Source organism: Balaenoptera ricei, chromosome 13 (assembly GCF_028023285.1).
Source record: "Balaenoptera ricei isolate mBalRic1 chromosome 13, mBalRic1.hap2, whole genome shotgun sequence".
In the NCBI taxonomy this organism is placed as follows: domain Eukaryota; kingdom Metazoa; phylum Chordata; class Mammalia; order Artiodactyla; family Balaenopteridae; genus Balaenoptera; species Balaenoptera ricei.
Genome location: NC_082651.1, coordinates 2,801,689 through 2,815,615, shown reverse-complemented (window position 1 = coordinate 2,815,615; position 13,927 = coordinate 2,801,689). Strand labels below are relative to the sequence as shown.

At 54.7% G+C, this 13,927-nt stretch overlaps 1 protein-coding gene across 3 annotated transcripts in view; it reads left to right on the top strand.

Moving 5' to 3' along the window:
* NCK2 (NCK adaptor protein 2) overlaps positions 1-13,927 on the top strand; it is a 138,256-nt gene that overhangs the window by 97,567 nt on the left and 26,762 nt on the right. The gene's annotated exons all lie outside the window — the stretch shown is intronic.

Sequence of the window (13,927 nt, the reverse complement as noted above, 5' to 3'; positions counted from 1 at the left end):
AAATATTCATCTTTCATTTTCTGCAATCTTGAAGGGTCCACTAACTCTTTTCAAAACCAAGTAAAGCCTTCATTCATTGGGTAGTAATTTTGTGTTGTGGGTTAGGTTATTTTCACGGCTTGGAGAGAGAAATGAGACACTGGCCTGCGTGAGAATCACACCAGCTACCGTAGATTCTGCCTGATGGAGAAATTCCGTTTTTCATGAGCAATCTGATTCTTTTTCACAAAAGTGACCCTCTTTATCGTTTTTTCCAAGCATGTCACTTGAAAGAAACGTTGTTGTCCTGTGCTTATAACTCTCTATTAACTGTGACTAAGACATGCGGGGAGCATGAGTAGGTAAATACTTTAGGAGTGCCCTGCGCTTAATTTTATCTATTTTTTCCAATTTCAGCTTCTCACCCACTAAAGTACCTTTTTTTGGAGATGCTCAACATTGTTGACTTGTTTTGTCTTCTTATCCTTTTTCAAAACTACATTCTCAAGATTCTAGTAAAGAATGAAACACCCAGAAATGGAACGGAACGCTGGGGAGTGAAATAAGGCGAAGCAAGCCCTCTGAGTTACCTACAAATTCCCTTGAACAGCTTGTCATCCCTCCCTTCAGTTTTTAGCACGAGAAGACAGCTGAGCTCCGAAGCACATCTGGCGCTGGGGTTCGGTTTTTCACGAGCGGCAGTCAGTCCCCGGGGCTCCTCTCAGAACTCGGGGGGCCTGGCTCAGACAGCCTGTCCTCGTGTGGGTGCCGGGCTGGCTCCCCCACCCCGACAGATGGCCCCCCAGCTCTGCGGGCACACGTCTCCTTCCCCAGAGCCAGCCAAGTTCCATTTTGGGAGAACACAGATTGTTAGAAAGCTCTTCCTTAAATAGAGTCAAAGTTGGCTTCTCTTTAACTCTCTCCCCTCGGCTCTGCTTGGCCCTCGAGAGCTGTGCTGGGGAGATCTGCTTCTCCTCTGTGGACTGACCACCCTTTTCCAGGCCTCCTCCCCCGCCAGGCACATTACTGCCTTGGAAACGTTTGTACCTAGCATTATTTAATGTAAAAACACCAGCAAAGCTGTGTTCTGAACGTCCATGTCTATTCGTGGCAGTTAATATTTGTAGTCTAGAGACTGTTGGAGGTCAGTATGCCCATCGCCGGGGAGAAATGCCCCCATTCATTGTCTGTCTTTTTTGCTTCTATGTGTTTGTCGTGGTCACCCAAAGCCTTGCTTTTGTTGGACAAAGAGAGACCTTGTTGTCTCGGCGTGAGTTTTCCATTGCCCCCTTGAACGGTGTCACAGAGAAGGGAGGTACCCCGACAAGAACCACCGTGGCGGTGTGACTTATTTCTCCATCGTCAGACCTGACGAGGCATCAGCGTCGAGAAGGAAGGTGGGAAAACTTTCCGCAGCCTCTCCTGCCGCCCGCTGGTCTCCGTTACAGAGAAGACTGGCGCTAAAGCATCCGTGGCTTCCTGTGTAAACTACCGTGACGGGTGTGCTGTTGGAATTATAGCGTGATCGTAGACTGATTATGCACCCAGCAGAAATTCTCTCTACTGCGTATTAGAAGGCGTGAAAACAACGTCAAAAACACCACCACACATGTTGACCTTCTAATAGCGGCTCATGACATCATCCACATTTGTAATTCTACTGCCATGGAAATCCACCCAGTTTCTAAAGCCGTGGTTGAGATTTCCCCGGCAGGCACCTGGTGTGAAACACAATAGCACCGGACTCCCCCTCAAAGTCCCTGTGTTCTCCTTGCGTGTGGGCATCTCTAACTGCAGGTAACCGTGACTCGGCAGAGCTCTCTCCTGCTTTCCTGTATCCCTGTGCTGTGCGGAGGTCGGTCGCCAATTTAATTTAATCACATGTAATAGTTTGTTACAGTAACCTCCAGAAAGCAGTACCTTTCCAGAAAAGGTCTCTCCGTTAGGAAAGGACTAGTGCTCTTCCTTTTCCCTTAATAATTTATAATTAAATAAAACAATATGAGCTCATATTTGTAGACGGGTAGCACGTTGATACACTAGGTCTCCTCTCACGTTCAACTTACGATCACGATTAGTCCAAGAGAACTTTTCCACAGATAACAAGGAGCCATCCTCAAGAACTGTTCCTGCCGGCAGAGCCCAGGCGATGTTTTTGAAAGGCTCGGTGCGTTCCTGGGCTCCGGCCTGGCCTTGGTGTTTTACACAACCCGACTCATAAAACCATGCAGGTTAGGTGTTGGAAAGCGTTGTGCTAAATCTTGTGAGATGGGGAAGCTGCTCCCAGGGAGGGATTTTACTGAAGAACGGTTTTTGTCACCACTTGACGACAGCAGCTGGAACCCGCCGAAGCCCCGAAGGTTACCTGTCTTCGCGATGGTTGCCTTGGGCCCAGGTGCTGACTTGGGCTACCCAGGAAGCTATGGTTCCATTTATAACCTGTCAGCATCCGCCCGTGGAGGGTTTGTTCCAAGGCACACACATCCTTCGCTGACCACCTCCTGCGGCACGTGGAACCAGAAGTGAGCTGCCCCCAGGGCTGCTGCTTTAGCCTTGGCCCCAGTGCGACCCTGCCTGAGGTCAGTTAGTCACCTGCCGGTGAGGAGCTCCGGGACCGGCCCCCCGCCTCTGCGACTCCAAGCCAGACCTGGGAGCAGAGAGCGGCTACCGGAGGCGACCAGCGCTCACTAACGAAAAGAGTCCTTGCGCTGTCTGGGTTGATGCTTGTGGTCGGGGAGGGGCGGTTCCTGGGGGTGAAGTTCCCAGGGTTCCTCGAGGCCTATCCGTGTACGGTTGACTGAGCATCTTCCCCGAGAGAAGGCCTGTGACAGAGACAGGTCACATGCCTTTAGCTTGAACTTGGGTTTTTTTCACCAAGTTGAATATCAGGGCTTACTGGGTGGGCGTTTGATGGGGCTGCGTCACAGAGTTAAGCAGCTAGGATGTTAGAGGGAATCCTAGTGATACTGGGTTCCCTGTTTTACAGATGAAAACCAGGACCTTACTAGCAAAACCGGAGTGGGGTCTGAGTGTGACAGTAATCGTGTATCGGTGTTAACGTCCCGGTTTTGTGTGGAGGAGGAAGGACGCCCTTGTGTGTGGAGACGCACGCCAGGTGTTGAGGTGATGGGACAGGACGCTGGCGGCTTACTCTCAGATAGTTCAGGGAAAATAACGTCCTTTGTGCTGTTCTTACAGCTTCTCTGTACATTGAACCAAACGGGCAGACATAGAGTGGTTTAGGGACTACCCCAGGCCTCGGTGCTGGATCATAGCAGGGGAGAGCTTGTACCTCGGGCTTCCTGCTCTATCCGGGCATCTGCGGTGCCGCAGGGCCTTGCATTTGTCATCAGTCTTTCAGAGGTCAGAGGATCACCGAGGACCTGCCGAGATTGGACCTAACACACGAGGTTGCCACCCGGTGTGAATGTGCCAACCGATTCTTCCTCAGAACGGTTCCCCGGGACTTGGTTCAGAACTTCCCATAATCATCCAGCAGGTTCCCTCCGTATCACTGGCAGGCAGGTGAGGGAACCCCGCTTCCTGCTGGACCGGCCCAGGCTGCTCTGTGCCAGTTCAATGTAGGCATTTTTGTTGCAACAGAGATGGGGCGAGAGATGGGCTCCAGCCTCCGTGCTGGTGAGGCTGTGGGGGGATTTTCTTTCCGGCACCGCAGGACTGTGGGTCTTTGCTGTGATCAGAAGCGTTCCCAGTAGGGCTGAAGCAGGGCAGGCCATCTGTCCCGATGAGCCATGGGTGACGGATGCTGTAGTCGCTGGTTGTCGCAGGCTGAGTTGGAGGCGTCCCTCCCTCGCTCCGTCCCTTGGAAGTCCTTCTAAGCCACCTGGTTCCCCGCTGAGCGACCTTTGGGAACAGTAACCAAAGGCTTTGAAACAGGGATGCAGACGTGCTGTCGAGATCAGCACCGTGTCACAGGGCGTGTGTGGATCAGACGGGGGAGGCCGGCTGCACGTTCTTTCGTCCGGCGGGCAGAGTTCAGCCCCTGACTCTCTGGAGCCTGTGATGTAACCGGAAGAGTAACACTGGCCCGGGTGCGCGGGGGTCATTAGGACAGTGGCGCTGCCCCTCCTGGCCCACCAGAAACGGCTGGATGGGGCCACTCGGGCCTGTCTTATCCTTGCGGAAGCAGCATACAGAGGAGGGTGAGGCTGGGGTCTTTTCAAATCCAGGCTCGGCACACGCCCACACGCCGGTTGAGCGATTCGGGGCGAGCTGTGGACGCCGCAGAGCCTCAGCTGCGGCGTCCGTAGGGCGGGATAAGGGACCGCTTGTCTCATCAGATGGTTGAGACTGAAATCCTTCACGTGAAGGATACTCGGGGCTGGTCCTCGGTGGAGGGAGAGGCAGAGGCTCGGAGCAGGGGGCGTGTGGGAGGACAGTAAGTGAGCCGGCGGCACTGAGGGCCCTGGGTGACCCGCACTGGGGAGGCCCCCGTCATTAGGCCTGATGCTTTTGAAAAGGGGAGCCCCAGCGGTTGCCCCGTGGTGGACGGAGGGGTGGCCGTCGGGGTGTATGGCAGGCATCTTGATCCTGGTCCTCGGGGTGGGAGTGGAGGTGCCAGTGTGTCAGCAGGAGGCTGGGGACGAGACCTCAGGGTGGCCCGGGGGATGTCACCGGCCCTGGGCTTCACAGGGAAGGCCCAGAACTCTGTGCCAACTGGGTGTGAAGCAGCAGGTGAGTCACAGGTGACTCAAGGGTTTCCAGCCTGAATGAACAACCAGCAGAAAGACCAGAGGGTTAGGGAAGTAGGAAGAGAACCTGGGCCGTGATGACGAGACGCGTTGGAGTTGACGGCAGGCCCTTCGCTGGGAATGTTTCAGGCTTCAGGCCTGAGTCTCAACTTCAGGAGACAGAATTCAGATTTCTGCTGTCGCATACGGGCTGTGCTGACGGGAAGCTGAGTTTTTGACCAGTAGAAACAGTTCTGTCTCGGCCTGCAGGGGGGCCCTGGTGTTTGAGGCATTGCGCGAGGTTCCTCCACCAAGGTTCCGCTCCGCTGTGGTCTCGGGGGCTGGTCCCAGGCCTCCGTCTACTTTCTACAGCCGCCCCCAAGCCCTCACCTGGCAGGAAGGCCCTGGGCCAGCCGTTGCCTGGGACCCGCGGCTTCCGTAACCACCACCCCTGTACTCCCGACACCCACGTCGCACCCGAAGCCAAACGGAAAGCTTAATGCAGCAGAAAAATTCAACCCGGGACCCGGGACTGATGTTGGGTGCGTTTTCCAGCGTGTAGGCAGTAATAATGATTTCTGTGTGCCTCGTTGGTGCTGCCTACCTGTACACCTTTTTGTTTAATCTTCCCAGTAACCCTCAGAGGAATGTAATAACATCCTTATATTTCACGTGAAAAAAATGCGACTCGGAGGTTAAGGGATGTGTGTGCCCAAGAACACACAGTAAGCGATGGGTTGAAATTCAAAGCAGGTCTGCCCGACTCCTCAAGCTCTGCTATTGTTGGTCAGCCTCGGGGGTTGGGGATTCAGATTGCGGGGAGCCCTGGGGGGTGGGGGGAATGCTGCCTGCTTGGCATCGGTATTGGTGCATCCAGTCGCTCCCTGGTCCCACCTGCAGGGCTGGGTAGGTTTTCTCCCACCCTTGCTGCAGCCCCTGGGACTCGAGGGGACCAGCTACTTCATGAGCATCGTTTTCTCCCGGCCCTGGGGGATTCACTTATCAATAACTGCCTGTTTCCTTCATACTGAGGGGAGCAGGAGCCATTAATTAAAATGATTCGGAAGCCAAATGTCCCAGGAACACACCTGCTTTTCCTTAAATCGATGCTTATCTTGGCAGCAGTTGTGTCGGCAGCAGGCATGTTCAGGGGGTCTGCGCGTGTGAGATTTCAGCCGTCTTTGCCATTCACAGGCTCTTTGTGTGACACGGGTTTCTGCACTCAGGTAGTCCTCAGAATTGTCATGTCTGAAATGCCTGTCTTTTATAAAACTATTCATTGAAGACTGGCATACTTATTAAAAAAAAATTGGAAAATAGAAAAAACCATAAATCACCTGTGATCTTGTCACCCAGAAATAATCACTGTTGGCATTTGCATCTGTGTGCTAAGTATTTCTACACACGTAGCATCAAAATCAGGTTGCACAGGTGACTTCCTGGCGTCAATACCACTGTCACCAGGCAGTCAGTCCTGAAACGTCTACCCTCTCCACGGAAGCCTGATCGCGACACGTGCTGGAAGGGATCTTTGCCAAGTGAGTTTGGTCCATGCCTCCCAGTTCCTTAGTGGTCATGATGCTCTGTATAAACCCGAAGAGGAGAAGCTGATTCTTTATAGTGCATTTGTCTTAGAAGTAGTGTGGTTTTCTAGGTTGAATGTCCGTAAAGAATAAGAAAATTACCGTTAGTCTTTTTACATGTCACTTAAACATACTTCCTAAACTCAGTCACCTTCTAAGCAATCAGTACAAAAAGTACAAAGTACATTTTTCTCACTTAAAGTGCAGAGCCAGACCACGCCCCTTGAAAAGTTTGTACGTAACGTGAAGAAGATTGACAGATCTCAATTTGATTTTAAAGGTCCAGCTTCTCTAAACTATCATCTCTTCCCCGTATTAAAGCAGGGACTCTGGGTTTTCAGAGCTGCATTTAACACTTGAGGTTGACCTTTTCGGTCTCTGTTGTATAATCTACCGTTGTACGAACCCGAATTACGTATTATGTGGCATAACTTAGAACGCTTTAGAATTCTGTCTTGCGAGATCGTTCACGGTACAAATGACCCGCCAAATGTAATGCCCACAGACTATGGAAACGTCTACAGCGATTGTGGTGCCAGCGCCCAAAATAAACTTGGATTTGTTTGCATATATCGTAAGTGTCCAAGTATTTTGAACAAGAAACGTAAAACAACTCACAACAGATTAGTGGGAGGATAATTAGAGACAAAATAGAGACAGATTGTTCAAAAGAATGCTAATGGGAGAAAAGCCAGGAGAGGGGATGGGGAAGGAGGAGGGGTCTACACTCGGGAGATGGAGGAGAAGCAGGTGTGCGGTAACACGGGGTCTTGAAGCCAGACACGCCGGCCCCCGGGCCCCTCGTGCCCTGAGGAAGGACAAGGACACCATGTAAAGCATTTCCCAGTTTCTTTCCCAGCGACTGGCACCCGGGTTGCTTCTTCTTAAAATTATCGTTTTTCTAAAGAACATCGATACCAGCCTTTCTTGACTCAGAGTTACTCAAGTGGGAGCCTTCGGTTTTAGAATAGAGAAAACGTGGACTACAGACGCTGAGAATTAAGTAAAATCTTCTCTCCGTGTTTCCAACTGCGCTTCCCCATATGGCCCGCACTCATTTTTAGATCTCATCCATATGTCTCAAACGTTCCTTTTCCCTGTTACACGCTCATGTCTGTCCCCGGGGGCCGGTGTGGGGCGCAGGGGGGTTTGTTCAGGACGGGTGCCGTGGTGCTGACTGCAGAGCCTCTGGGGCTCCTGGCAGGCCAACCAGGCCCCTCCTCCCCCGAGCACCCACCGCTGCTCTCTGTACGGGAGGGCCCCTGCTCACCTGACCCAGGTGAGGCGGGGCTCTACTTGTCGAGCATCAGTGACTTCGAGTGGGCAGAGTGTTTCTCTCCTCGCTGAGCCCCTGCTCACATCATCTTTGTCCACAAGCCGCTGCCCTGATCAGCCCCCGCAGGCTGCCGTCCCTCTCTCTCAGCTCTTAACTTCCTTCCTCTGCTTCCAAACTCACGGATTCTGCGAGCATCCAGATTGTCCCCCGTGCTTCTCAGGGCTGGGAAGCCACCTGGAGGGCAGCTCTTGGTCAGTTTTCAGGCTGGGGGTCTGCCCGTGTTTCCTCCTGGAAGCCAGCCATCCTGGGGTGGCTGTTTGCAGGGAACCTCCATTGATTTTGTAGCTTTGGCTCTTTTCAGGGAGCAAAGCAGTTGCGTGTCTAACTTGGAAAATTTACAAGCGGGTGTTCATAGTGGAGCGTGAATTGGTAGTGAAATGGTTGGGGTCCTTAGGCACTGCTCTAAAGTGACCCGTCCTGAAATATTTAGCCCAACATGCTCAGCCAAACACTGGTGACAGGAGTTGGCTGTAGGATCCAAAAGGGCCACTTACGGTTCTTCGGTGGTTGTTTTTGTGTAGCCTAGTATGTACGGTTAAGTTTAAAAAGTGAAGTTCACTCGACACTTTGGGCTCTCTGTGTAGAATTCTTGAATCCTGGAAAGGGCTCTGGAGATAACCTGGTCCACAGCTTTTCTGTGAAAATCAGGCACGTTGAGTTACTTGTCCAGGGTAACAAGGTGCTTCACAGCAGAGCCAGGAGCAGGCCTTGGGCCCAGGCAGGGCGCTGCCACAAAAGCCATCTGGGAACGAGGGCCTGGAGGCCGAGCCCAGCTACATCAGGACCCCTTCCTGGAACCGGCGGGGGCCTGGCCTCTTAGTAACCGGCGTTCGCCTTGTCCAGAGCAGCGTGTGGTTGTGGAAGCCCTTCTGTCCAGCCTGGGAAGATGGGGTGCCTCTTCCACTTCCTAACTGAAGGCCAGCTTTGCACTGAGGGGGATCCTCTCCTGAGATGCTTCAGAGCGGCCCTCGTGTCTTAGCTGCTCCTGACCCAGAGAGCAGGACTGAGGTCAGGCTGTCCCGCAGGAGCGTTTTAGGGAGAAAACAGACACGTGCGCATCTCCGTGGAGAAAGCACCACCTGTTCTTTTCTCCAGCGGACCTTGGCCCTCAGCCAGAGAGGAAAACAATTTATGGAGCGATGAGAGCAGTAAACACCACAGCCACAGTCGCGCGGCTCCTGCTGTGTACGGGACGCTGCGTTCGGCCCCTTCCTCAGGCTTTGGACCCTCACAGCCGCCCCGCCAGTGCCACTGACGTCCTCGTGTTACGGATGCAGAAACGGGAGAAGAGAGTGCAGAACTGCCAAGGCCACAAGCCAGTGGGGCAGGAGCCGGGCCTGGAGCGGGGTCAGAACTGGGGTCCAGTTGTCTGCCAGCCACTCGCACCCACCAGTGTGTCGTCCCTTTACTCGCTGTCTCTCTTTTGTTACCATATTTCATTTTGCTGAGCAGGCGTGGGCTCAGAAAGTTGCGCTTGTGAGCTCCTGCCAGGGGCTGACACTGCGTGGTGCTTCAGAAGGTCATGTTGAATCCCTGCGCGTCCGCGGCCCACTCCCACCCCCGTTCTGCACGTTCAGAGATGCTTGTGCTGATGCAGCAGGTATGTGTGTTGAGAGGTACTGAATATGTATTTTTCATTACAATTTATAATTACGGTTTTTTAAAAAATTCTTTTCACTAGCATCCATGTTAGCATTTGACATAAGCATTTGGTAGACCATCCTATGCTTCTAAACCAGTTTTCTTCAGGCTTACACATTCAGTCATGTTATTTGCCTGCCTGCTCACAAGGGAATGGGTCCTCTTAGGGGCAGGGATGGAAGTTCCGGTTCTGGGCCCTGGACCCGTGGACCTGTGCGATGGTAGCCTTTGCCCCCGACGCCTCTCCGTCTTGCGCTGGCTGCTGGCACTTCTGCCCGCTGGAAAGGGGACCATCTGGGCACGTGGATGGTGAATGGCTCCTTTGTCCCTCGGTCAGCTGGCGGCCCGACGCGGGCCGTGTGGATCTGCCACAGGGGTGGCGGCTCCCATCCATCTGAGGAAGGCTCCTTCCTCCCCCTGCCCCGTCCTGGACCACCCCTCCCTGAACTTGGGGGTTCCGTACGGCACATAAGGGCACGTTTCATCGTAGGGTGAGGGGTACACACCTAAGGTGCACATGCCTAGGAATAAAGAAGTAAACCCCCTGGGTTCATGGCAGTTTCGGGGGGGGGGGACCATGGAGCCCCCGGTGTTTCCCACAGGCCGTACAGCAGGCTGATTCCGCTTTAGGAAAGGACAGTGGTTTTCATCTTCAAAAGCTCGATTTAAGCTGCTAGCGGGAGAAAGGCTCCTGGCCCGACTTTATCCTCAGCCCTTCACCTCCCTGGGGTCTGGCACATCCCGCCCGTCAGGAGAAAGCATTCCCCGCACTTGCTGTCAGGACCTTACACGGCAAGTGTCTGCTTTGCTGGCACTGATGTGGCCCTGGCAGCGGCAGCAGCAGGGCTGCGGTTTCATGCGGGTGAAATCCGTCCCCGGGGACCAGCTGGATGGTACCGAGCGTCTCAGACCTGGGCACGAGAGCCTTCACCCGGCTGCTCCAGGTGGCGCCGGCCCCTCCTGCCACTCACTCAGAGGCGTGACCGAGGTGCGACCCGCTGGGCGTGCAAGCCCAGGGAAGACGACGAAGCTGGACGCCTAGGGCTGCATTTGGTCCTCCGTCTTGGACGCGGCTGGGAAGTGGGGTGTCCTCCTCTTCGAGTGGACCCGGTCCCTGTCAGTGAGGCAGGCGCGGTGCCACGTGCAGTATCTTCCACCGGTGACGCGGGGACGAGGGTGAGATGGGCCAGCTCTGCGCCCTGCCCGCCACAGTCATGCTGCCTCCGCCGGACGCGTCTGCTCCTCCCTCCCCTCCCGTCCCCTCCCTGGGCCCCTGCCCGGTTCCCCCCCCCGCTCTCCACACGTTCTTCACCCTCCCCAGGCTCGCACGTCCAGCAGGCAGCAGCGGTTGCGCCTCTGAGTGACGGGAGGGGCAGGTGCCACCTGGGGCAGCCACGCCCCAGTCTGCTTGGCCTGAGCCCCGGCTGGGTGTGAGATGTTCTGCACTGACCAGCCCGTCGCTCTCCGGGCTGCCCGGGGTGGGGGGTCCTCCGAGACCCACCTCGGATGGGGCCGGTGGCCCTGGGTCCCCGTGCAGAGCAGAGCAGAAGTCGAAGTCGGGGGGCTTCGGTCAGTTAGGCCTAACATCCATGCCTCCCAGAGTCACAGACCTCGAGTGCGGGCTCTTGGGGTAAATATTCAACCCCAGGCTACCCTGGGATTAGGAAGCACGGCCTGTGTCTGCTCACCCCCACGCACAAGCCTGGGGGCTCCCCAACTTTCGCTCTGTTTTCTGCGGCGTACTCACCCAAGCATACCTCTTTTCTGAGTGGCGTATTTCAGGAGGTGAGGTGGGAGCAGAGGAGCGAGAGTGGGGGAGGGTCATTTTATTTTTTCCAGAGCCCTTAATCGAAGTGACAGAGATCAACTCAAAAGCAGCTAAAGAAAACAAACAAGCAACAGGGAGAAGAGGACAATTTAAAGAGGGATTAGCTCACATCATTGGGAAGTGTGGTTGGATTCCCGGGCTCAGTTCACGTCATCCAGGTGCTCTCTCTGTGTCTCTAGGCCTCTCCTTCACACAGGCGCCTGCGGGTGTGACTGACTCCGAGAGCCGGTTCCCCCCGCCCCAGACTGCAGGGGGAGCTCTGCTCCGAGTCCTGGGGATGGGCCCTGCTGAGACCACGAGAAGAGAGGAACTCTGTTGAAGAGGGATGGCGTAGAGGGTGTGGAACAGATTAAAGCAAGAGAGAACTACTGCATTGATCCTAAACGGTGGCCCTTCAAAAAATCCTTAAGATTAGTAAATGTGAGGTTTTTTCAAAGCATAGTTTACCTTTAAATCCAACTCAGCTGTTTACCACTTAAAATGACGCTGTCTGCTCAGAATCAAATGCCTATTCCTGATGGTGCACGCGTATTTTTTTTTTAATTTATTTATTTTATTTTTGGCTGCGTTGAGTCTTTGTTGCTGTGTGCGGGCTTTCTCTAGTTGCGGTGAGCGGGGGCTACTCTTCGTTGCGGTGCACGGGCTTCACATTGCGGTGGCTTCTCTTGTTGTGGAGCACAGGCTCTAGGCATGCGGGCTTCAGTAGTTGTGGCACACGGGCTCAGTAGTTGTGGCTCACGGGCTCAGTAGTTGTGGCTCACGGGCTCAGTAGTTGTGGCACGCGGTCTCAGTAGTTGTAGCACATGGGCTCAGTAGTTGTGGCTCGCGGGCTCTAGGGCGCAGGCTCAGTAGTTGTGGTGCACGGGCTTAGTTGCTCCGCGGCATGTGGGATCTTCCCAGACCAGGGCTCGAACCCGTGTCCCCTGCATTGGCAGGCGAATGCTTAACCACTGCGCCCCAGGGAAGCCCGGCACACGTTATATTTTATACGGTTGTTAAATGCAGATAAAGTGTGTTGCACAGCGCGTGGCTGGTCTTCCATGTGGTGACTGTGGACGTGGCCCCGTTGAGGAGCTCGGCTGCCACCTCCCTCGGCCGACTGTCTGGGGGCAGCTGCGGAGGGGCTCCTGCCTGGGACCCCAGGGTGGGGGCACAGCTCACTAGAGCCGCTGGGGGCGGGGAGAGTAGGCTCGGTGCCCCTCCCAAGCCGCCTGCTCCCGCAGCCGGAACCAGAACACAGCTGAGCAAGCCCGTCTCTGAGATTTCCTCTCCATCTTAAATAGCACAACCTTATGATCGTAGATTCAAGGAGACTGAGGTGGTCTCAGAGCCTGGTCTTCACGGAGGACATTAGAATCCTGAGCACCCCTGAGCACCTGCCACGTCAGACAGCATCTTGCTTTTTCTTTTTTTTCAACAGTGATTTCCATTCCTTCTTTGTTCTTCCCTCGTGGAAGGTATGGCAGTTTATACATTATTGAACGGGTTTAGAGAAAGTCATAACTTTGCGGGAAAAAAGCTGCCTCACATCACCGAATGCAACGTGCTGGCAGTAGGAAAGGTTTCCTGGTGGCCGCGTTCTCCGTATCCTCATCCACGATGTGATGGGCCCAGTGCGGGCCGCATCAACACCTGCAGCAAGACGTCCAAACACCACATTCTGTACAGTGGAGGACTTTACGATGAACTTGGGAACTAAAAGACAAGCACAGCATTTGAATTCGTCCTAGATCTTGTGAACACGTGCTAGTGCTCCCCGGGCCTCGGTCCGTCCGTCGTGGCCTGGCCGGAGCCGCCTGGGTGTCCCGCACCACATGGTCGGTACCCGAGGCCCGGGTGTGGTGAGGAGTGTGGCCAGCTGCTCTGGGAGGTGCTTCCGTCTGCGGCCCAGGCTGCCCCGGAATCCACGCTCTGGCCCTGGGGAGCAGGCCTTGGAAAGGGCCGGGAAGCACGTTCTCCCAAACGTGATCCAGAGCGGGGGCGAGCGGAAGCCCCCGTTAGCGAGGGCATCTGGTGGGCCAGGTCCTGCTTAGTTACTGTTCGGTAGGTGAAGATGGGCTGGGACTTGGCAGGAGGGGTGTGAGGCTCTTGCCTCTCCTGTCGGGAAAAATGTGAAATCATAGAAGGAAATTAATCACATTATCCTTGTTAAAATCAAAACACACACTGGAGTCAGGTTGCGTTTTTGCTACAACTGGAAGAAGGAGGTGGTCTGACTTGAATGAACGAAGGAAAAAAAAAAGCAGAACATGTGGGGAAATACACAGGCAGGGAAAGTGGGGAGCAGGGGAGTTCCCACACTGCCTCCTTCCCTAAAAGATAACGGATTTGCCTTTGAATTAGCACCTGGACGCCAAGGCTGTCCAGAGCTTTGGGCTCACACACGGGTCTCTGTCCCCTCCGACCTGGCATCTCGTAACTGGCACGCGGTGGCAGTCACGTGGCCTCGGGTGAGGTCCAGGCAGGGGGAGATGACGGGGTCCTGAACCTCCAGAGCCGGCTCGTTTGACGTCCTTGTGATCCCGGCCGCCTGACTCTCTGGAGCCCTTCACCTGGTTTTCCTTATTCAGAAAGGCCGCCCTGGCTGCTGGTGGGTGGGTCCCCTTCCCTCTGACGCCTTCCTGCTCCCTCCTGCTGCTTCCCGGGGCTCCCAGCCCTTCGGCCCCGTCCACCCGGGCTCTGGCCTCGGGCAGAATCAGGGTCAGGGAAGAACTGGGGAAGAAGAGGAAACGGGGAGAGCCTTTGTCAACAACCCAGGTGACTCTGTTCTATTCACACATTTCCACCCAACGCCCCCTCCAGCCTGCCCCAGCCGTCCCAAAACTTGTCCTGGGGCCCTGGCCTGTTGCTCCTGATGCATTTCTTATCC